Raw genomic sequence first — 24,195 nt, forward strand, 5'->3', positions numbered from 1 at the left:
CAGAGTTTGTTGTCTTTTGCACGCTGGCTGAACACCTAAGTCAGTGCGGTCATTCATTGATCCTATTACAGACTTAATGAGTATGCTTACAGGTAAATGAATCTCAGGTTCGTAAATTGGGGTGCGGCTTCATCTGCCAAAAGCAAACTTCCCAGTGGCCAAACATCTTAATTCTGATTCCCATTCTGATGTGTCGCTTCAAGGACTCCTCCTGTACAAAGATGAGGCCACCCTCGGGATGGAGGAGCAACACATTATAGTCTATCCAGGTAGCCTCCAACCTGATGGCATAAATATCTATTTTCCCTTCGGGTGAACAAAACCAATCCCCCTTCCCCTCCCCCCCACATTCCTCTATTACGCACTGTGGCCTTCACCTCTTCCTGCCTGTCCACCACTTCCCCCAAGGACCTCTCCTCCTTCATGTTCTCCTGTGTTCCTGTGCTCCACTCTCCCCTCCAAAAAGATTCTTTCCTCTCCTGCCCTTGACCTTTCTCACCCACCTCACTTCATCACATCCTTCCCACCTTTTTATTCTGCCATCTTCCTCCTTCCTTCTCAGACCTGACAATGGGCCCTGGCACAAAACATTGACTGTTTATTCATTTCCATAGGTGCTGCCTGACCTGCTGAGATCTTCCAGCATTTTGGGTGCGTTGCTTTGCCATACAACTACACTGATAATAAATTTACATTGTCTTTGAGACCTGTCATTTTTGCAAACATCAGTGATGGAGAAAGGGCATGGTTAATGGCCGTTTTACATACAATCAGTCTCTTCAGAAGGATATCGTTTTCTCAACAAATGCAAATCCGTACACAAATAAAGCATGCATTTACATAGAAACTTTCATCTGAACAAAATGTCCTGCGGGGGGGTTAATTATTTATTTATTGAGAAACAACGTGTAACAGGGCCCTTCTGGCTCTTTGATCACAGGACAATTTACAATGACCAATTAACCTACCAACTGGTACGTCTTCGGACTGTGGGAGGAAACTGGAGCACCTGGAGGAAACCCACGCAATCATGGAAACTCCTTACAGGCAGCAGCATGAAAGCAACACTGGTTGCCTGCACTGTAAACCGTTGTGCTGACCACTACACTACCGTGTGATGGGAATTGAACCCGGGTCACTGGTACTGTAAAGCGTTGTGCTGACCACTACACTACCGTGCGATGGGAATTGAACCCGGGTCACTGGCACTGTAAACCGTTGTGCTAACCACTACACTACCGTGTGATGGGAATTGAACCCGGGTCACTGGTACTGTAAAGTGTTGTGCTGACCACTACACTACCGTGCGATGGGAATTGAACCCGGGTCACTGGTACTGTAAAGCGTTGTGCTGACCACTACACTACCATGTGATGGGAATTGAACCCGGGTCACTGGTACTGTAAAGCGTTGTGCTGACCACTATACTACTGTTCACCAGTAAACTACTCCAAAGTAAACAACCATGTAGCATGCTCAACATGAATTCCTCTGAAAAGGAATCCAGAGCAACATAGACGAGTCCTGAAGAAGGGTCTTTGCCCCCAACATCGACTGCTTACTTATTTCCATAGATGCTGCCTGACCTGCCGAGTTCCTCCAGCATTTTGTGGGTGTTGCTCTGAATTTCCAGCATCTGCAGATTTTCTCGTGTTTAATCTGAAAGGCTTTTTTTTCTCTGAAGTTCATTTTTTTTCCTGTTAATCTGGCAACAGGAATATTTTAGCAGCCCCAATTTCAATTCAGAATTGCAAGGGCTGCCCTCACTGGTTTAAATAATTAGATATTCACTCAGACTCCTCTCAGGAGTGAGTGATCCTTGTTATTTTCAAACGTGTGTTTTGCAGTTTTGTGAAGAGCAATCACACTCAAATGCTCCACACCCAGTCTCTGGGAAAAAGAAACTTAAGTTACTCAGGCAATCTCCTCTGACATCACATCCACACCCTCATTATCATAATACTGACCAACTTGGGAAACAGGTAATGAGCGAAGACCAAGCATTAAGGAATCAAGTGGGATGAGGGAGTGTGGTGGGTAACAGTGAGAAACAATCTCAGCAAAGAGGCGGATATGGGTTTGAGTTCCGTTGAAACAGTTAACAGAAGTTTGGATAAGTACGTGTATGGAAGGGGTGCGAAGGACTATTAGTCAAAGTGCGGGGCAATGGGACTAGACAGTTCAGTTTAGACCAGATGGGCCTAAAGACCTGTTTCTGTGCTATAGTACTCTATGTTGTTGTTCCTCTCTGCACCTTGTGGCACATCGGGCAGCAACCTTGCTGTTTCATTAGCATTTTGTCTATTTTTAATTGCTAGCTTGACACAGCCCAGCAAGATGGAAAGCGAGTAAGGAGCTGGCTCGCCTTGAAGTCCAGTGAAGATGCCACTACACCACCGGCCAGTGGTTAGTGCTCTATGATTCTAACCAAAAGACTGAGGTGACAATCCCTGAACTTCTACAGTACCCTTCACATCCTTCAGCATGTTCCATCTGTATCACAGACAACTGAGTCCTGATGGTGGGTCTCGGCCCAAAACGTGACTGTTTATCCATTTCCATGGATGCTGAGTTCCTCCAGCATTTTCTGTGTGTTGCTCTGGATTTCTAGCATCTGCAGACTTTCTCATGTTTGCAAAGTTTGGTCACTCTATCACAAGTCCTGGTTATGTGACCACTGACACCAGGCAGACAACCTCTGAAGAGTATTGATAATGGCTGGGGTCATCCATCTTGTAAAGACACTGCCCAGAAGAAGGCAATGGCAAACCACTTCTGCAGAAAACTTTGTCAAGGACAGTCATGATCACGGAAAGACCATGATCGCCCACGTCATATGACACAGGACGTAACAAATGAAAACTCTCTTTATGTGGGAAGCATTACGACTTCAAGCTCCCACAAACAGACATATCGTAAAGATCAGATTCGTTTTTATGCCATTGATTGAGGGATTGATACTGACCAGTGAAAATTGATTGAGCCCTAACCCTCCATTCCTCCTTTCCTCATCCATTCATAGCTGACGGATCTTGGTTTGGTGTCACAATTGAGAAGTACAAATGCTGGCGGTGTAGTGCTCCCTCAGCACTCTGCTGCAGAATTGGCTGAGAATTTTGCATTAAAATTATTGGAATAAGCCTGGAACTCTAACTCAAAGAGCCAAGATCATCACCCAATGAGTCTAGGTGGTTATATACAGATCAATTACAAGGTACAAAACAAAAAAAAAAATCTCGGAATAAACTTTCCATACCTAATCACAATGTAGTTGTACAGACAAGGGTGCGCCACAGGATACATCAGGCCACCAGGGAGAGAGCAAACCAGAGATGCTCCTTGTGAATTTACAATTACACAGTACTGTTCAACAGTCATAGGCACATATATACAGTTAGGCTGCCCAAGACTTTTCCACAGTACTGTAGTAATTTTATATACTGCACTGTACTACTGTCTCAAAAAAAATTTCACGACATATATGAGTGATGATAAATCTGATTCCGATATGGGTCACTATTGTGCACTGAGAGTAGAAAGGGGGCAGGAAGAGGGGAATCATGGTTGGAAAAAGGGGAAGGGAGAAAACATTCACGAGATTTGTACTGATGAGCAATACGCCAAGAACCTGGCAGCATTTCAATTGAACAGAAGTAGACTTGTCGCTCCTGGACGTACAAATCATTCACACCTCAGGACTTCCGCTACCAGTGGATGCTTTTGCCACAATCTCCAAGCAAAAGAGAGAGAAGTACTTGCCTTGGAATAGCGTGCAAACATTGACATACAGTACTGTGCAAAAGCCGTAGGCACACATTTATAGCTAGGGAGACTAAAGACTTTTGCATAATACCGTAGTAATTTTATGTATTACATTGTATTGCTTGTGCAAAAAAAATTCATACATTTGCGAGTGATGATAAACCTGATTCTGATATTGGTCTCTATTGTGGACTGAGAGTGGGAAGGGGTCAGAGAGAGGGGAATCATGGTTGGGAAAAGGGGAGGGAGTGGGAAGCACCAGAGAGACATTCTGTAATGATCAATCAAGTAAACTTGCCTGGTGTCTCAGGGCTGGATGTGTCTGCACCCACGTCACTCCCCCCTTCAACACTCTTTCACTACCACCTGTCCCATAACCCTCCCAAGGCATTCCACCCTCACTGTTCCCAACATCCTTTGCTCCCGTCGGTGTTACAAAGTGGGTCTCCACTCCATGTTGACAAATACCCTACCTATAGACATAACTTTTGCACAGTATGCATAAATCAGAAATTCACATACAATGAATTATTTTTTTAAGATATAGTCACTCATGAAATACAGTTGCAGACAATAAGTATATACAAACAGCAATTAACTAATCTTTATTTGGTCATAATGACAGACACTCAATGTTGCATTATGCATTAGGAAAAGTTTCTTAAAGGAGAATTATTCACATGGTGGGCATTAGTAACCAGGCCAGCTTCTTACAACACCTGTCTTTAATTACCCCCTGAACCAAATGGCTTTTGCACACTGGTTTCTGTCAGTCTTTGTTATTTATGCATTTTTTTCATAAGTACTATTATATTTCACTATTTCACATAAATGCCTGCAAGAAAATGTATCTCAGGGTAGCATATTGTGATAGTACCTTGATAATAAATTTCATGTGAACTTTGCCAATTGCAGATTAAAAATTACATACAAATTTATAATGGAATATATATATTTTTTTCTCCCATTTAGGTTATTGCAAAGATCGAGGAGTTTCACAATCACCACTGCAGGCACTAAATTTTAATTCTAGAACTTAATTAATTGAATGTCATTCCCAAAGATACCATGGTGGGATTTGAATTTGTTTCACAAGCAGGTGAAAGTCTGTAGATTCTGGAAAACCAAAGCAACACACACACAAAATGCTGGAGGAACTCAGCAAGTCAGGCAGCGTCTGCTGAAAAGAGTTAACAGTCGAAGTTTCAAGCCAAGACCTTTCCTCAGAGCTCTCATTTGTCTCTTTAGCATGGATACCAATAAATAACTAACCACTTTGCTACTACATAACTAATACAAGGTCCTTCGTTGCTGCATTCCGCAATTTAAACCACTCCAAAAGTAGACAGAAAACATGAAGTGAGAAGTGTACATTTTCAAAAAGTATAAAGACCTATCACTTACGCAAAGAACCTGAGGGAACATGCTTGTCTTTAGATCATCCAATGTCTGTGAGCAACTGAGAGAAAAAAATCAACTGCAGGGACGAAAACATTTCATCAATGGAGCAGGAACCTCTGCCCGGAGATGTGCTGACTCTACTTCAAAACCCATACTCCAAGGAGAAGTTCAAGGTCCGCTTCAGTCTGTAAATGGTTCTGTTTTACACAACTGGTTCCATTGGTTTTCTTGTCAAACCTGCTGAACAGGTATTCAGCAAGTTTGGAATATATGGCTGCTTAACCACCAGTTTTCAATAACTCATGGTGTTTTTGCTTCGTACAATGTGAACCGTACTGTTTCAGCCCCGGGATAAAAGCTTGAAACCAAACAAAGATGAGATTCTTTGATTTTGAAAAACTGGATCGCCAACATATTCTTACTTGCTACTGGTTCTAAGGAGGGCAGAAGACTAGTGGAACTAATTTGAAAGCAAACAATTAAGGGAAAATCTAAAACAAAACCAGAAAAGCCTAAAAATTATCAGCAGCTGCGAAGAAAAGTCCTGTCAGCATTCCATTTATTTATTGAGATACAGCAAGGAGTAGGTCCTTCCAGCCCTTTGCATTGTGCTGCCCTGCTTCCCCATCCCCCTCCCCAATTTAACGCTGGCCTAATCCCAGGACTATTTACAATAACCAATTAATCTACAACCGGTACGTCTTTGGACTGTGGGAGGAAACTGGAAACCTGGAGGAAACCCACACGGTCACAGAGAGAATGTACAAACTCCTTACAGACAGCAGTGGGAATTGAACCCAGGTCACTGGTACTGTAAAGCGTTGTGCTAACCACTACACTACCGTGTGATGGGAATTGAACCCGAGTCACTGGTACTGTAAAGTGCTGTGCTAACCACTACACTACCGTGTGATGGGAATTAAACCCGGGTCACTGGTACTGTAAAGTGCTGTGCTGACCACTACACTACCGTGTGATGGGAATTGAACCCGGGTCACTGGTACTGTAAAGCGTTGTGCTAACCACTACACTACATTGAACCCGGGTCACTGGTACTGTGAAGCGTTGTGCTAACCACTACACTACCATGTGATGGGAATTGAACCCGGGTCACTGGTACTGTGAAGCATTGTGCTAACCACTACATTACCAAGCAGCCCTTTAGACTGGAGACCGCTGATAATTTTATGATTTATAGAGTCATAAGATTCAAAGAACATTCCACTTCAATTCAAACATCATTCAGCTACACATGAATATCCATGAATACAACCAAACGAGACGGTGTTACTCCAGGACCAAGGTTCAAACAACTGTACCAACAGTCACACACAGCACAAACAAAACAGCAAGCACATAAAGATATCAGAATCCTGTTTATCATCAATCACATATGTTATGAAATTTGCTCATTTTGCTGCAGCAGCAACAGTGCAATACATAAAATTACTACAGTACTGTGCAACGGTCTTTGGCACTCTAGGTAGTCTATATACAGGTGCCTGGACTTTTGCATCGTACAACAACCTTCAACACTATCCTCACCAGTGACCATTGTATCATCTGCAAACTTACTAACTCACTCTTCCACTTCCTCATTCAAGTCATTTCTAGAAATCACAAAGAGCAGGGTCACTAAACAGATCCTTGTGGAACAGCACTAGTCACCGACATGGTCCCCCGTCAGATCCCCTCGAAACCTCAAACCCCTTACTTTGAATGTATGACAATTTTATTCACCTCTGAAGAAGAAGAAAGCCCTTAACTCCAAGTGGAGTCATCAGGACGCCGCCATGACGTCGTTTTTTTTAGCAGGCTTTCTTATATTTATGAGGCCGAGTTGCTAGCTCGATGCTCAACCCAGCATGGATGGAAAGTGTGCAAGGGAGCCGGCTGGATTCAGACTCTGGAGCCTTCGCTCCGAAGTGCCACTATGCCACCAGCTGGCATTCACCTCGGGGGGGGGGGGGGGAATAGTTTCCTGCAGTCTGTGCTGTCTCCACCCCACCCACATAATTATGTATACATTCAAAGTGCATTTATTATCACAGTACGCACGCAGTATTCAACCCTGAGATTCGACATCCCTGCAGACAGCCACAAAACAAGGAAGAATCGTGGAATCTGTTCACAGAAAAACATCACACTCTCAATGCGCAAAAAGAAAAGAACAAATCACGCAAATGGCAAAAAAAAAGAGCAAGAAACACAAGAATATAAAACACCAAATCACAGAGTCCACGCCAAAATAATACATCATGGAAACGGGTCCCATGGTGCAACTTGTAAACAAAACAGGAGAGCTTTTCTTTATTCACCGTTAGACCTCCAGATTCTACTGCTCTGTGGGATTTATAGGCATTAAATTACGGCAGAGCTCAGTAAAAACCTCCAAGAGGATCACCAGGTTCTACCACCCCACCCCATTTGTGACACTTACCAGGTATGTTTTATACAGAAGGCCTATTGAAGATCCCTACCACCAATCCCACAATCTCTTTGACCCATTACCATCAGGAAACTTAAAAAGATATTGCTGGGTCTGGTGACCTGAGTTATTAGGAAAGACTGAACAGGTTTGGCCCTTGTTCCTTAAGGCGGAGAGGATTAAGGGGAGATTTGATAGAGGTCTAAAACATTTTGAACGGTATAGACAGGGTAAATGCAAGCTGCTTTTTCCACTGAGGTTGGGTGGGAATATAACTAGAGGTCATGGGTTGAGTGTGAAAGGTGAGAAGTTTATAAGGGGAACATGATGGGAAACGTCTTCACTCAGAGGGTGGTGAGAGTGTGGAATGAGGTGCCAGCGCAAATGGTACATGCAAGCCTGATTTCAAATTTTTTCATAGGCTGGGAGGCTATGAGAATTTTAGATAAAGTAAATGCAAACAGACTCTTTCCACTAAGGTGGTGTGGGACTACAACTAGAGGTTATTGATTAAGGGTGAAAGGTGAAAAGAATAAGGGGAACATGAGGGGAAATCTTCACTCAGAGTGTGGTGAGAGTGTGGAACGAGCTATCAGCACAAGTGGTGCATGTGAGCTCGATTTCAATGTTTAAGAGAAGTTTAGATAGGTGCATGAATAGTAAGGGTATGGAGGGCTATGGTCCTGGTGCAAGTGGTTTGCCACAGACTAGATGGGCAGAAGGGCCTATTTCTGTACTGCACTTTTCTATGACTCTAAGACTAGGACTGCCAGACTGAGTAACAGCGTCTTTCCTCAGGCTGAGAGACTAATGAATACCCTGCTACCCCGAGGTCTCGTCACTAGGACAGCGAGCTGCTTACTGTTTACCTGTGCTGCATGCAATTTGAATTAACTATTTTATTAACTTGTTCATTGCAATATCTTGGTTTATATGCTGGGTGTGATACATGTTTTGTGGCTGCACCATGGTCCAGAAGAACGTTGTTTTATTTCATTGTATGTATGACAACAATCTTGAACCTGAAAGATTTGCTGTTATTCGGCCACCCAAGCAATTTTGTGGAAGCGTAAGTCAGAAGAAGGACGATGTTTTTCTTCATCAAGAATGAACCATTCTGCTACCTCAGAGATTACTGAATCAAGGGAATCCATTCAAGGATATTCACATTGCTGCTTAGTTGTGCTTACCTGCCCGCAGGAAAGATATCATTCTCACAGAAAAGTACAGCACAGAAACATGCCCTTTGGTCCATCTAGTCCATGCTAAATAATTTAAACTGGCTACTCCCATCGACCTGCACTGAGACCATAGACCTCCATACCCCTACCATCCATGTACCTATCCAAACTTTCCTTAAATATTGAAATTGTGCTCGCACGCACCACCTGTGCTGACAGCTCATTCCACACTCTCACCATCCTCTGAGTGAATAACTTTCCCCTCAGGTTCCCCATAAACATTTCACATTTCACCCTTAACCCATGACTTCTAGTTGTAGTCCCACCCAACCTCAGGCAAAAAAGCCTGCCAAATTTAACCTATCTTCACCCCTCATCATTTTGTACACCTCTATCAAATAAGATTGAAAGAGAACAGAGAAAGTTTACAAGGATGTTCCCAGGAGTTGAGTACGTGAGTTATAGGGAACCATTGAACAGATTAGAACTTTATTTCACAGCAAGTAGGAGGATGAGGGAGATTTGATAGAGAAAGGGTTGAGGGGTATAGACAGGGTAAATGCATGCAGGCTTTCTCCACTGAGGTTAGGTGAGGGTAGAACTAGAGGTCATGGGTTAAGGGTGAAAGGTGACATGTTTAAAGGGAACATGAAGGGAAACTTCTTCATTCAGAGCATGGTCAAAGAATGAGCTGCCAGTGAAAGTGGTGCATGCCATTTCAATTTCAACATTTAAGAGAAGTTTGGATAAGTAAATGGATAGGAGGGTTGTTGAGGATAATGGACCAGGTGCAGGTTGATGGGACTAAGCGTAATAACAGTTTAGCATGGACTTGATGGGCCAAAGGGTCTGTTTATGCGTAGTCCTTTATTACAATAAAAAAAATTGCAGCATTCCAACCAACCTCTGAGAATCCTTGGACCATGACTACTCCAAAGTGGAGCATCTGGATTAACACTGAGAACCTAGAGGTCATGCATCAGGGGGCACATAGAAACTCAGCTGAAACACCAAAAAAAGCGCCCTGATAAAGCGTCTCAACCTGAAACTTCGGCTGCTTATTCTCTTCCATAGATGCTGCCTGACCTGCTGAGTTCTTCCAGCATTCTATGTATGTGTGTTAAACATCCAAATGAATGCATTGTCATCATTATTATGTGCTACGTCATATGATATCATCATTATGTGCCGCGTCATAGCACATGGTGATAATGGTCTTTGACCAAGATTGTTCTTGGACAAATTTTTCTACAGAAGTGGTTTGCCATTGCTTTCTTCTGGGCAAGATGGGTGACCCCAGCCATTACCAATACTCTTCAGAGATTGCCTGCCTGGTGTCAGTGGTCACACAACCAGGACTTGTGATCTGCACCAGCTGCTCAAACGACCGTCACCACCTGCTCCCATGGCTTCACCTGACCCTGATCGGGAAGGGGGGAGGCTAAGGAGCTAAGCAGGTGCTACACCTTGCCCAAGGGTGACCTGCAGGCTAGTGGAGGGAAGAAGTGCCTTACACATCCGTTGGTAGAGACATATCTCCACTGTCACCCAAAAAAAGGAATGCACCCCCATCTTATTATGGCCTGCCAGAGATAAGGCTGAAAGATCTATTCTCTCTGCTCTTCTGGACTGAATGGCCTGGGCAGAGATCAAGTTCAAGTTAATTGTCATTCAACAGTACACACGTACCCTGCCAAATGACACAACATTCCTTGTTGACCTGGAGAAGATGTTTCCATCAGTTACAGAGTCGAGAATGTGAAGGCACAGCCTCAGAATGAAGAAAAATCCCTTCATAGCTGAGGTGAGGAGGAATTTCTTCTGAAACTGGTGAATCATTGCCACTGAGGACTGTGGAGGCTAAGTCACTGGATGTACTTAAGGCAGAGACTGACAGGTTCTTGATTAGTTGGGGGCTTAAGAGTTATGAAAAAAAGGCAAGAGAATGGGACTGAAAATAATCAGTCATGACTGAATTGTGCAGCAGACAATTCTGATCCTATATGGCATGAAGTTATTTCTTTCTACGTTTGTCTGTTTGAAACACATGGACTAACATCCTCTTCCAAGATCCTTCAGCGATTTGAGACTTGAAATTATCCCAGTGCAGGATGGCAGAGTGGACGGTATATTTTTTATGTTGAGGGGGACTGACTGATTGAAGTGGAATTGACAAGGCACTGACTTTATAAGGGGTGGCTGTTTACCTGCCCTGTGTAGGTAGAGGGGAATTGGTTCTATTCAATACTAAACCACTAACTGGTTAATTAGAAGTTACAATATAAAAGTGTACTAAAACTACATTTGGAAAACCTTCAGAACGGATACATGCAAAAGTAGTAGTATTAAAGGAGAAAGGAATGGAACATGATCTGACCCTGCAGCAAGAGAAATTGTCACATAGATGGAAAATGATCGTACTTTTGGTCTGTGAAAGTCACTCAATTAATCAACAGAGACTGCAATAGCACACACTTGGACCATCACTCTTATGGCTGGAGTTATGTTCGGTTAAACCATTTGAAAGGGAGACAGGAAGACAGATACGCGCACACACGCACACTTCACCAAAGACTCTTACAAATTTCTACAGATCTATGGTGGAGAGCATTCTGACTGGTTGCATCACTGTCTGGTACGGAATTGCTAATGTACAGGATTGCAAGAGGCTGCAGAAGGTTATAGACTCAGCCAGCTGCCTGTGGCAACGAATTCCAGAGATTCATCACTCTCCGGCTAAAGAAATTCCCCCAAACCTCCATTCTAAAAGGATGTCCCTCTACTCTGAGGCTGTGTTCTGTGGTCCTAGGTTCCCCTACCACAGCAAATATCATCTTCACATCCACTCTAACAAGTCCTTTCAACATCTGATAGGTTTCAATGAGATCTGCACCCCACCACCCCCATTCATCTGAATTCCAGTGAATACAGGCTCAGAGCCATCAAACGCTCCTCATATGATAAGCCTTTCAATCCCGGGATCACTTTCATGAACCTCCTTTGAACCCTCTCCAATTTCCAGACACTGATTTACAAATCACAAGATAAATGCAGAATATGGTTGCCACGCTTGCTTCCAAGGGTTAAAATGCATAATTCTCTTATCCCCCATTGAGGAATTACACCACGCATCAAATGGATGATTGCCACAACAGCTCTTCAGGTGCTGCCTCTTCACTGCATCAGTTAGTTCTCAATCCTCCCAATATTCATCCAGATTTATTTGGTGAAGCCTTTTCATTTAAGATCGAAATAATGACTTGGATCTGCTTGATATTTGGAGGAAGACCCAACATTTTCGGGAGAGAAGATGGGAGCTACCAGCTCACCTTCCTGACTGCAGGACCAACTTTTTCAGACAGAATTTAGGAGGGACCCGGTCTAGAAAGCAAAATGCTGCTGATGATCGAGTCCTACAGAAACATTAACAGATCTGAAATTTTAACTCATCGTTCTTTCATTACAGATACTGCCTGACCTGCCGAGCAATGGATTTGCGGAGAAACTCTATCAAAAATATCAGTTGGACCTTGGCACTGAGCATTTCTCCACCAAAGCCAAAATGGCACACATTTGCTTATTCGAAGGGATCTTTTCTCTTTTAAGTTTCCAGGCTTCCATTTTCTCCCTGGTCCAGGTTCAAGGTTCAAGGTAAGTACATATACAGTGTACAACTCTGAGATTCGTCTTCTCCTGATGGTCCAGTTTTGACAGATTAAATTGAGACAGGCAATGCAATAGAAACTGAAAATGCTAGAATAATCTGTTTATTCATCTCCATAGATGCTGCCTGACCTGCTGAGTTCCTCCAGTGTTTTGTATGTGTTGCTGGACTAATCTATCATCTGTTCAGTCAGCAGCTGAGGAAAGAATAACAAAGCCATTTCCTTTCATCAAAGCACAGTAAAGTCTGGCGAGAGTGCTAGTCACATTTTTTTTTAAATACAACCGTCTTTGATCATCCTCTGTAATAAACAGGGAACGTAGTTTGCCTATATATGCAATATGAGAAGCCTGCTAATACATTAAGATTCCTTTCAGACTATACCAGAAGTTCCCAACCATTTTTATGCCAGTGGACCAATACCATTAAGCAAGGGGTCCATGGACTATACTTTAGTGCAGGGACATCCAAAGGATGCATAAAGGTGCTATATAAATGCATGCTTTTCTTAGAAGGAGTTGAAATATATTTTCCCGGCACTGTAGTGGTTAGCACAACGCTTTACAGTACCAGCGACCCAGGTTCAATTCCCACCACATGGTAGTGTAGTGGCTAGCACAATGCTTTACTGTATTAGAGACCTGGGTTCAATTTCCATTGCTGCCTAATAGGAATCTGTATGTTCTCCCCATGACTCCGTGGGTTTGCTCCGGGTGCTCTGGTGGCTTCCTTCCATGATCCAAAGATGTACCAGTTGGTAGGTTAATTGGTCATTGTAAATTGTCCTGAGACTAGACTGGGGTTAAATCAGTGGGTTGGTGGGCGATGACGCTTGAATGGCCATAAGGCCCTTTTCTGCCCTGTATCTCAATACGAGATGAAGAGTCCTTGAAAGTGACTCGATAGGTTGTGGGAACATTTCAATGATGGGGCAAGTGAAGTTGAGTGAAGTTATAGAACATAGAACAGTATAGCACAGTACAAGCCCTTCGGCCCACAATGTTGTGCCAACCCTCAAACCTTGCCTCCCATATAACCCCCCACCTTAAATTCCTCCGTATACCTGTCCAGTAGTCTCTTAAATTTCACTAGTGTATCTGCCTCCACCACTGACTCAGGCAGTGCATTCCACGCACCAACTACTCTCTGAGTAAAAAACTTTCCTCTAATATCCCCCTTGAACTTCCCACCCCTTACCTTAAAGCCATGTCCTCTTGTATTCAGCAGTGGTGCCCTGGGGAAGAGGCACTGGCTGTCCACTCTATCTATTCCTCTTAATATCTTGTACACCTCTATCATGTCTCCTCTCATCCTCCTTCTCTCCAAAGTGTAAAGCCCTAGCTCCCTTAATCTCTGATCATAATGCATACTCTCTAAACCAGGCAGCATCCTGGTAAATCTCCTCTGTACCCTTTCCAATGCTTCCACATCCTTCCTATAGTGAGGCGACCAGAACTGGACACAGTACTCCAAGTGTGGCCTAACCAGAGTTTTATAGAGCTGCATCATTACATCGCGACTCTTAAACTCCATCCCTCGACTTATGAAAGCTAACACCCCATAAGCTTTCTTAACTACCCTATCTACCTGTGAGGCAACTTTCAGGGATCTGTGGACATGTACCCCCAGATCCCTCTGCTCCTCCACACTACCAAGTATCCTGCCATTTACTTTGTACTCTGCTTTGGAGTTTGTCCTTCCAAAGTGTACCACCTCACACTTCTCCGGGTTGAACTCCATCTGCCACTTCTCAGTCCACTTCTGCATTCTATCAATGTCTCTCTGCAATCTTCGACAATCCTCTACACATCACAACACCACCAACCTTTGTGTCATCTGCAAGCTTGCCAACCCACCCTCCTACCCCACATGCAGGTCATTAATAAAAATCACGAAAAGTAGAGGTCCCAGAACAGATCCTTGTGAGACAGCACTAGTCACAACCCTCCAATCCAAATGTACTCCCTCCACCATGACCCTCTGCTTTCTGCGGGCAAGCCAATTCTGAATCCACCTAGCCAAACTTCCCTGGATCCTATGCCTTCTAACTTTCTGAATAAGCCTACCGTATGGAACCTTGTGAAATGTTATCTGCTTTCATTCAAGAGCCTGATGGTTGAAGGATAATAACTGTTCCTGAGCCTGTTGGAGTGAGTTCCTGGTGATAGTTGCTGCTTTCCTGTGACAGTATTTCATATAGATGTTCTCAGTGTTGGGGAGGGCTTTACCCATGATGGACTGGGCCGTATCCACTACTTTTGTACGATTTTCCATTCAAGAGCATTGCTTTGGTTGTGTAGAATACTTTGCTTCCAAAAATACTCTTGATTGCTCACTTTCGGACACCCAGAGGAAGTGAAAGGTGCTATATCAATGCAAGCTTTTCTTAGAACAAGTAGAAACTGTGGTTTCTCAGGTTCTGTGAAATCGTCCACAATTGGATTTTATGTTATTTCTCAACAAAGCAGCACAAGGTGAGTTTGTTCTGAAAGCTCACAAATAATCTATATTAAACGAAGCTTCTCCGGCATATCAGATAAAACAGTAATATTACATTCTGATCAATACTGGGACAAGCAGTTGAATAACATAATCAATTGCTTGGCTACAACTTTCGCTCCTTTCCTGAGATAATCCACTTCGCCTATGCCAAGGAAGTCAAACAGACCACTTGCAATAAAACCCACAAGCCACAAATTTGCACGATCTTGTTCAAATAATTTTTCCAGGCAAAGCTGGCATGCGAGAAAACATTCACGAGATCTGTACTGATGAGCAATACACCAAGAACCTGGCAGCAACTCAAATGGATTAATGAAGAGAAATAGACTTGTCGCTCCTGGACATATAAATCATTCACACCTCAGGACAAAGACTGACTAACAGCACTCTTCTCTTCCCAAGCCTGTCATGGGGATGAAGACAATATCCCATGTCACATACAGTGAGAGTAAAAGCCGCTGATAGACTTCCACTACCAGTGAATTCTTTTGCCAGAATCTCCAGGCAAAAGAGAGAGAAATACTTGCCTTGGAATAGCGTGCAAACATTGACATACAGTACTGTGTAAAAGCTGCAGGTACACATTTATAGCTAGGGAGACTAAAGACTCTTGCACAGTATGTGCAAAAGGAAAAACATCATACATATGTGAGTGATGATAAACCTGATTCTGATATGAGTCTCTATTGTGGACTGAGAGTGGGAAGGGGTCAGGGAGAGGGGAATCGTGGTTGGGAAAAGGGAAAGGGAGATGGGAGGGAGCAGGAAGCACCAGAGAGACATTCTGTAATGATCAATAAACCAATTGCTTGGAATCAAGTAACCTTATGCCTGGGTGTGTCTGCACCCATGCCATTTCCCCACCCACTTTGGCACTCCTTCCCTGCCACCTGTCCCACACCCCTCCCATGGCACTCCAAACTCACCATTCCCAATATCCTTCGTTCCTGCTAGATTTAGAAACTCGCTCTCCGCTCCGCATTGACAAATATAGTATTGTGCAAACGTCTTAGGCACAGTACTGTACACTGTAGATGTGCAGTTATGGATTAGGTCTAGCAACCTTGAACTCACTGGTACAAATCTTACCAAGGCTACACAGTGAAAATCTAAACCAATAAACACAGCAATTTGTGGGTTTGCATGGAACAAAAAATACTGTTTTCAGAAGCCCAAAATACCTCGGACATTCTTCAAGGAAAAGAGATTACTACTGCGGCTTGGCCTTTGTGATCCTTACCTCCCCCGGACAGGCAACAAGTGCCCATTTGGTGGTGTTGCAATACCTCAAAGTAAATTTATTATCAAAGTACATACATGTCAACATATACTAACACAAGAAAATCTGCAGATGCTGGAAATCCAAAGCAACACACACAAAATGCTGGAGTCAGGCAGTATCTATGAGGAAGAGCAAACAGTCGAATTTTGGGCCATGACCCTTCTTCAGGACTGAGACATTTTTGGGACATCGGGATCAATTGCAAAGTGGAAGTGGTAAAAGGGTCAAACTTGTGAAGTGGAGGAGGAACAAGGGTCAGAGATGGCAGCAATTAATAATGGAGAAGGCCAACAACATGGTTCAAAACAGAAGCCAGGGAATTGATGGTGGAAATTCAGGAAGGGGAAGAGGAGGGAAATCTCATCAAGGGGGTCAGCAGTGGAAAGTGTGAGCTGCTGCAAGTCCTGGGTGTCAGTAACTCACTGGATCTATCCTGGGCCCAACATATTGATTCAATGACACAGAAGGTACCTCAGGCTTCATTAGGAGTCTGAGGAACTAGATGCTAAATGTCTTCTTCTGCAACTATGTTCCAAAGTTTCCACTTTGAACCTGAGCTCTAATAACAATGGCAACAAAGATTTTGCTTCCTGAATGCCTTTGGGTGTATGTTATGGATTTTGGGCTGCTGATCATGAAAATCACCATGAAATTTCCCTACCATGCTCCATTTTTTTAAAAATCACCTGTATTTGTATTCATAATTCTAGTTAGATTTACTGATGCCAAGATTAAGGAAGGCAAACTTATTGGTCCTCAAATCAAACAATATGAAGAACTTCTAGTGGGACCAGAGAAAATCACATGGAAGGCGTTCAAGAATGTTGTTGAAAATTTTCTTGGCAACTACAGAGCACCAAACTACGTGCAGCCGCTTGACAACATGCTTCAAACATACAAAACCATGAAGTGCAACATACATAGAACATAGAATAGTACAGCACATTACAGACCCTTCGGCCCACAATGTTGTGTTGACCCTCAAACCCTGCCTCCCATATAACCTCCCACATTAAATTCCTCTATATACCTGTCTGGTAGTCTCTTAAATTTCACTAGTGTATCTGCCCCCACCACCTGACTTAGGCAGTGCATTCCACGCACCAACCACTCTCTGAGTAAAAAACCTTCCTCTAATATCCCCCTTGAACTTCCCACCCCTGACCTTAAAGCCATGTCCTCTTGTATTGAGCAGTGGTGCCCTGGGGAAGAGGTGCTGGTTATCCACTCTATCTATTCCTCTTATTATCTTGTACACCTCTATCATGTCTCCTCTCATCCTCCTTCACTCCAAAGTGTAAAGCCCTAGCTCCCTTAATCTCTGATCATAATGCATACTCTCTAAACCAGGCAGCATCCTGGTAAATCTCCTCTGTACCCTTTCCAATGCTTCCACATCCTTCCTATAGTGAGGCGACCAGAACTGGACACAGTACTCCAAGTGTGACCTAACCAGAGTTTTATAGAGCTGCATCATTACCTCGCGACTCTTAAACTCTATCCCTCGACTTATGAAAGCTAACACCCCTTAAGCTTGCTTAACTACCCTATCTACCTGTGAGGCAACTTTCAGGGATCTGTGGATATGTGCCCCCAGATCCCTCTGCTCCTCCACACTACCAAGTATCCTGCCATTTACTTTGTACTCTGCCTTGGAGTTTGTCCTTCCAAAGTGTACCACCTCACACTTCTCCAGGTTGAACTCCATCTGCCACTTCTCAGCCCACTTCTGCATCCTATCAATGTCTCTCTGCAATCTTTGACAATCCTCTACACTATCTACAACACCACCAACCGTTGTGTCGTCTGCAAACTTACCAACCCACCCTTCTACCCCCACATCCAGGTCGTTAATAAAAATCACAAAAAGTAGAGGTCCCAGAACAGACCCTTGTGGGACACCACTAGTCAAAACCCTCCAATCTGAATGTACTTCCTCCACCGCGATCCTCTGCCTTCTGCAGGAAAGCGAATTGTGAATCCACCTGGCCAAACTTCCCTGGATCCCATGCCTTCGGACTTTCTGAACATGCCACTAAAGATTCATTTTCTGCATTCCACTTAGACTTCTTCCCTGCAAATCTTGGCACTGTCAGCAGCGATCATGGTGAAAGGTTTCACCGGGACATTGTGGTCATGGATAGGTAGTATCAGGGCAACTAGAATTTATCAATGCTGGCTGATTATTGTTGGACACTTAAACGAGAAACCTAAGACGTTGAGTACAAAAGAAAATCAACAACAAAACATTTTTAGCTTAGTTGAACTATTGCAAAGCATCAGCACCATCATGCAATTAAATGAATTATATTCAATAAAAGCTAACTTCTTGATTCTCCAAATTCCTATGTGATACAACTAGTATGAAATTATATTTCTGTTCAGCTTCAAGCGGCCTGTCATTATCAAAGAACAATTCTGAGGAAGCAACACTTTTGAAAAAATTTGTTGTCCAGAGTAATAAATAGTATTCAACATTTCAACAGAACATAGAACATAGACCAGGAGCAGGCCCTCAGACAACAATATTGTGCTGAACCAATTAATTAGTAATTAGTAAACGGCTAACTAGACTAATCTCTTCTACTTGCACAATATCCATCTCATTCCATTTCCCTCACATTCGTGTGCCTATTGAAATGTCTCTTAAAGGCTAGAGCTGCAGCTTTTAGGTCTGGGGATACCAGTCGCCACACAGAATCTAGACGTGAACTCCGGGAAGCCATTAAGTGCGCCAAGAGGCAATATCGAGCCAAGTTGGAAGCTCAGACTAACCAGAGGGATGCCAGTAGACTACGGCAGAGTCTAAATGAGATCACTGGGCACAAGGAAAAGGCTGGGAATATCAATAACTGTGCGAGGAGCATCCCGCTCCCTCCAGATGAACCGGACCTGGTGGCATCGAGATTCATCATCACCGAGGAGGACGTTAGAAGGGCCTTCCTGAAGATAAATCCAAGGAAGGCGACGGGCCCAGATGGCGTCCCAGGACGGGTTCTCCGAGCCTGTGCAAGCGAGCTAGCTGGAGTGTTTGCTGACATCTTCAACTGCTCCTTGCTTCAGTCTAAGATCCCCTCGTGTCTTAAGAAGGCAACGATAATCCCAGTGCCGAAGAAGAGCAAGGTGGCATGCCTGAATCACTATCGACCTGTGGCTCTGACATCAATTGCTATGAAGTGCTTCGAGAGATTGGTTATGGCACACATCAACCACAGCCTACCGGTCAACCTCGACACTTTGCAATTCGCCTACCTGAGCAACAGGTCAACGACAGATGCCACCTCTCTGACCCTGCATTCCTCCTGAGAACACCTGGAGAATAAAGACGCGTACGTAAGGCTCCTTTTCATTGACTACAGCTCTGCCTTTAATACCATCATTCCAAATGAACTGATTCCTAAGCTCCGGAACCCAGGCCTTAGCACTCAGATCTGCAGCTGAATCTTCAACTTCCTCACAGACAGGACCCAGTCTGTAAAAACAGGGGACAAGCTCTCTTCTACAATCACTCTGAGCACCGGTGTCCCACAAGGCTGTGTACTCAGCCCCCTGCTGTACTCACTGTCCACCCATGATTGTGTAGCCAAGTTTCCATCAAACTCAATATATAAGTTTGCTGAGGACACAACAATTGTAGGCCGTATCTCGGGTAATAATGAGTTTGAGTACAGACAGGAAATTAAGAACCTGGTGGCATGGTGTGAAGACAATAACCTATCCCTCAATGTCAGCAAGACTAAGGAATTGGTCGTTGACTTCAGAAGGAATAGTGGACCGCACGACCCAATTTATCACGGTGGTGTGCAAGTGGAACAGGTCAAAAACTTTAAGTTCCTCGGGGTCAATATCACAAATGACCTGACTTGGTCCAACCAAGCAGAGTTCACTGCCAAGAAGGCCCACCAGCGCCTTTACTTCCTGAGAAAACTAAAGAAATTTGGCCTGTCTCCTAAGACCCTCACTAATTTTTATAGATGCACCGTAGAAAGCATTCTTCTAGGGTGCATCACAACCTGGTATGGAAGTTGTCCTGTTCAAGACCAAAAGAAGCTGCAGAAGATCATGAACACGGCGCAGCACATCACACAAACCAATCTTCCGTCCGTCAACTCACTTTACACCGCACGCTGTCGGAGCAGTGCTGCCAGGATAATCAAGGAGACGACCCACCCAGCCAACACACTTTTCGTCCCTCTTCCCTTCGGGAAAAGGCTCAGGAGCTTAAAGACTCACACGGCCAGATTTGGGAACAGCTTCTTTCCAACTGTGATAAGACTGCTGAACGGATCCTGACTCAGATCTGGGCCGTACCCTCCAAATATCCTGATCTGCCTCTCGGTTTTTTTGCACTACCTTACTTTCCATTTTTCTATTTTCTATTTATGATTTATAATTTAAATTTTTAGTATTTACTCATTTTTACTATTTTAATATTTTTAATATTTAATATTTGCAATCCAGGGAACGAGAAGCACAGAATCAAATATTGTTGTGATGATTGTACGTTCTAGTATCAATTGTTTGGCGACAATGAAGTATAAAGTATAAAATTCCTTAATGATTCTGTCTCTATCAGCACCCCAGACAGGGCATTCCAAGTGCCTAGCACTCTGTGTAAAAAAAACTTGCCCCTCACATATCCTTTTCACTAACCCTCCCGCGCCCCCCCCCATCTCACCTTAAATACAATGGTGTGCAGAAGATGTACTACACGTCAAACCTTGAGTAGATAGGCTACAGTAGCAGACGACTACACTGGGTTCCACTCCTGTACCTAATAGAGGCCTCTGAGTGCATATACACTTTGATAATAAATTATACTTTAACTTGTTGAATTATGTGAGTGGGGGAAAACTGGACAGCCAGTCCTATTCAGAAACATCAACTCCTCACCATAGATGCTGCCTGACCCAATGAGTTCCTCCAGCATTCCGTATGTGTTGCTCTGGATTTCCAGCATCTACACAATCTCTTCTGTTTATAAATTGGAAAGCCAACCTATTGTAGTGGTTAGTGTGAAACTATTGCAACTTGGGGCATTGGAGTTAGCAGTTCAGTCCCAGCATCCTCTGTAAGGAGTTTGTACATCCTCCCTGTGAAATGCATGGGTTTTCTCCAGGTGATGCTGTTTCCTACCGCAGTCCAAAGACGCGAAAATCTGCAGATGCTGGAAAGCCCAAACAACACAAACAAAATGCTGAAGGAACTCAGCAGGTCAGGCAGTATCTATGGAAATGAATAAACAGTCGATGTTTCAAGCTGAGCCCCTTCTTCAGGACTGGAAAGGAAGGGGAGAAGTCAGTGTAAGAAGGTGAAGGGAGAAGAGGAAGAAGTACAAGGTGAAGAGCTGGTTAATAGGTTAAATTGATCATTGTAAATTTTCCCATGATTAGGCCTGGATTAAATTGGGGATTACTGGGCGGTGCTGATCGAAGCACCGGAGGGCCCATTCATCGCTGTCTCAATAAACAAACACCATAGACGGAACTGTCTCTGTCAGCTTTCTTCAGTTATATACCCGCTGCCTGCACTTAGGAACTAACCCAAAATCTGGATCGAATCAGTGCCACTAAACTACATAAACTATAAAGCGCTACTTACACTTTGAGAGCTATCAGATTTTAATCCAAGTAATCCAGACAAGAAGATTACTTGGTGTTTTATATTGAGTTATCCAAACTGAAAACTACCACATAAACTAGCAGACTGATAAATGTGTAAAATTCCTCTCTCAAAGGAAAAAGAATGCAGCACAAATCTTCTCCTGGATTGGGGCGACATTATTCGTCATTTTCACGGTGAGATAGCTGGCATGGCATAATGCCTTTTCACATGTTACAACTAAACTGCAGGCTTCAGATTACAGAAATTATTTAATTTGCCTCTGTAACACATCATAATCACAAGCCGGATGGCTTGCAACACTCCGATAAATGTTACTTCCTTCCACCCGCCTTCCAACAAGCCCAGAATCCAAAACAGGTCAGGAAGGAGCAACATAGAAAATGCTGGAGGAGTTCAGTTGGGGAGGAGAGCATCTCTGGAGGTTCCTGACCTGTTGGATTCCTCCAGCCCGGGTTCTAGCATCTGTAGTCTCCTCTGACCCCAGGTCAGGAAAGATGTCCAGAGAGAGAGAGACAAGTCAGAGGCTCTTAGTTAGAAACGGGGAACAATCACAAGTTTTTTCCAGCAATGGCAGTCTTATCTCAACAAGTTAGTCAAAATAAGAATCTCGAAGCCTGAAAGCATGTATCACCAGGTTCAAGAAACAACTATCGAACGGAGGTCACACACCATCTACGAAGAGGAATGAACAGCCACTGTTTCAGGCCGAGACTCTTTTTTACAACTTTGTCTTGAACTGGTTTGTCTTGAATTGACTGTTTATTACCCTCCAAGATTCTGCCTGACCTGTAGAATACCTCCAGCATTTGCAAAATCTCTTGTGCTTCCATTGAACTGATCTCTTGCACAACATGGACTCACCCTTCAGGACTTTACAACTCATGTTCTCAATATTTATTATGGACTTATTATTACTATAATTTTCACTTTTTTTTAAATTGTACTTGCACAATTAGTTGTCTTTTGCAGATTGGTTGTTTGGCTGTCTGTTTGTCTGCAGCTTTTCATTGATTCTATTGAGTTTCTTTGCTTTTATTGTGAATACCCACAAGAAAATGAATCTCAGGGTAGTATATGATGACATATATAGTCCTATGCACAAATCTTAGGCACATATACTGTATATAGCTAGGGTGTTTAAGACTTTTGCACAGTACCGTAGTAATTTTATATATTGCACTGTACTGCTGCAAAAAAAAACCCTAAATTTCATGACATATGAGAGTGATAATAAACCTGAATCTGATCTGGGTCTCTATTGTGGACTGAGAGTGGGAAGGGGGCAGGGAGAGGGGAATCATGGTTGGGGAAAAGGGAAGTGGGGAGTGAAGCAACAGAGATACATTCTGTAATGATCAATAAACCAATTGTTTGGATTCAAGTAACCTTGTCTGGTGTCTCAGGACTGGGTGTATTTGCACCCACACTACACCCTGCCCCAACACTCCTTCTCTACCACCTGTCCCACACCCCTCCCGCATCGCACCACCCTCGCCATTCCCAACATCCTTTGCTCTTGTCAGATTTATAAGCTTGGTCTCCATTTCACGTTGACAAATACAGTACCGTGCAAAAGTCTTAGGCACACGAGCAATATATATGAGTGCTTAAGACTTTTGCACAGGACAGCATGTACTTTGATAATAAATTTTTTTTGAACATTGAACAATTAGATCACATTTCTTCCCCATTCTGATATTTGGCCTGAACCTCTTGACCATGTCCATAAGACCATAAGTTATAGAAACTGAATTAGGCCATTTGGCCCATCGAGTCTGCATGTTTTCACACACTGAGATGTTGCCATGTGATTGGCTGATTAAATATTTGCAGTAACAAGCAGGTGTACCTAATAAAGTTGCCATTGAGTAGACTCAATGTAGCCAGTATCAGCCACATTCATGGTAAAGATTGGGAGAACTTTAAATTAATTTAAGTTAGGTTCAAAACCATTGGTGTCCTGTTCTCCCGGTTTAATATTTAACTTAAGAACTGAACTTTAAACTGGTGGAACAGGGCACAAGTGGTTTGTAAATTGTAAACTAATTTTAAATATAAAGAAAGTCTACAGATGTTGGAATTCCAAAGCAACACACTCACGATGCTGAGGTCAGGCAGCATCTACGGAAATGAAAAACAGTCGCTGTTTCAGCATGAGGCCCTTCATCAGGACAGGAAAGGAAGGGAAGAAGTCAGAGTAAGGAGATGGGTGGAGGGGAGGAAGAAGTACAAGGTGGCAGGTGAGAGTTGAAACCGGGAGATGGGCCGGTAGACAAAATGGTGCAGGCCAAAATTAGGTAGATTGTAACATCTACAGCCCATCTTACCACACTCGGGAAACTTTCAATAG

General features: G+C 43.4%; 1 protein-coding gene across 8 annotated transcripts in view; it reads right to left on the reverse strand.

The window, feature by feature from the left end:
- The window catches only part of hic2 (hypermethylated in cancer 2), a 171,925-nt gene that overhangs the window by 30,612 nt on the left and 117,118 nt on the right, over positions 1–24,195 (reverse strand). Inside the window, exon 1 of one of the 8 annotated variants that reach the window (XM_072240893.1) lies at positions 19,473–19,496. The exons of 6 other annotated variants lie outside the window; for them this stretch is intronic. The gene's annotated coding sequence lies outside the window, so the exon portion shown is untranslated. Of the gene's footprint in view, positions 1–19,467; positions 19,533–24,195 lie in introns of those variants that run through there. One more of the 8 variants, XR_011882893.1, reaches the window with a different exon arrangement.

This window comes from Mobula birostris, chromosome 22 (genome assembly GCF_030028105.1).
Source record: "Mobula birostris isolate sMobBir1 chromosome 22, sMobBir1.hap1, whole genome shotgun sequence".
NCBI classification, from domain to species: Eukaryota; Metazoa; Chordata; class Chondrichthyes; order Myliobatiformes; family Myliobatidae; genus Mobula; species Mobula birostris.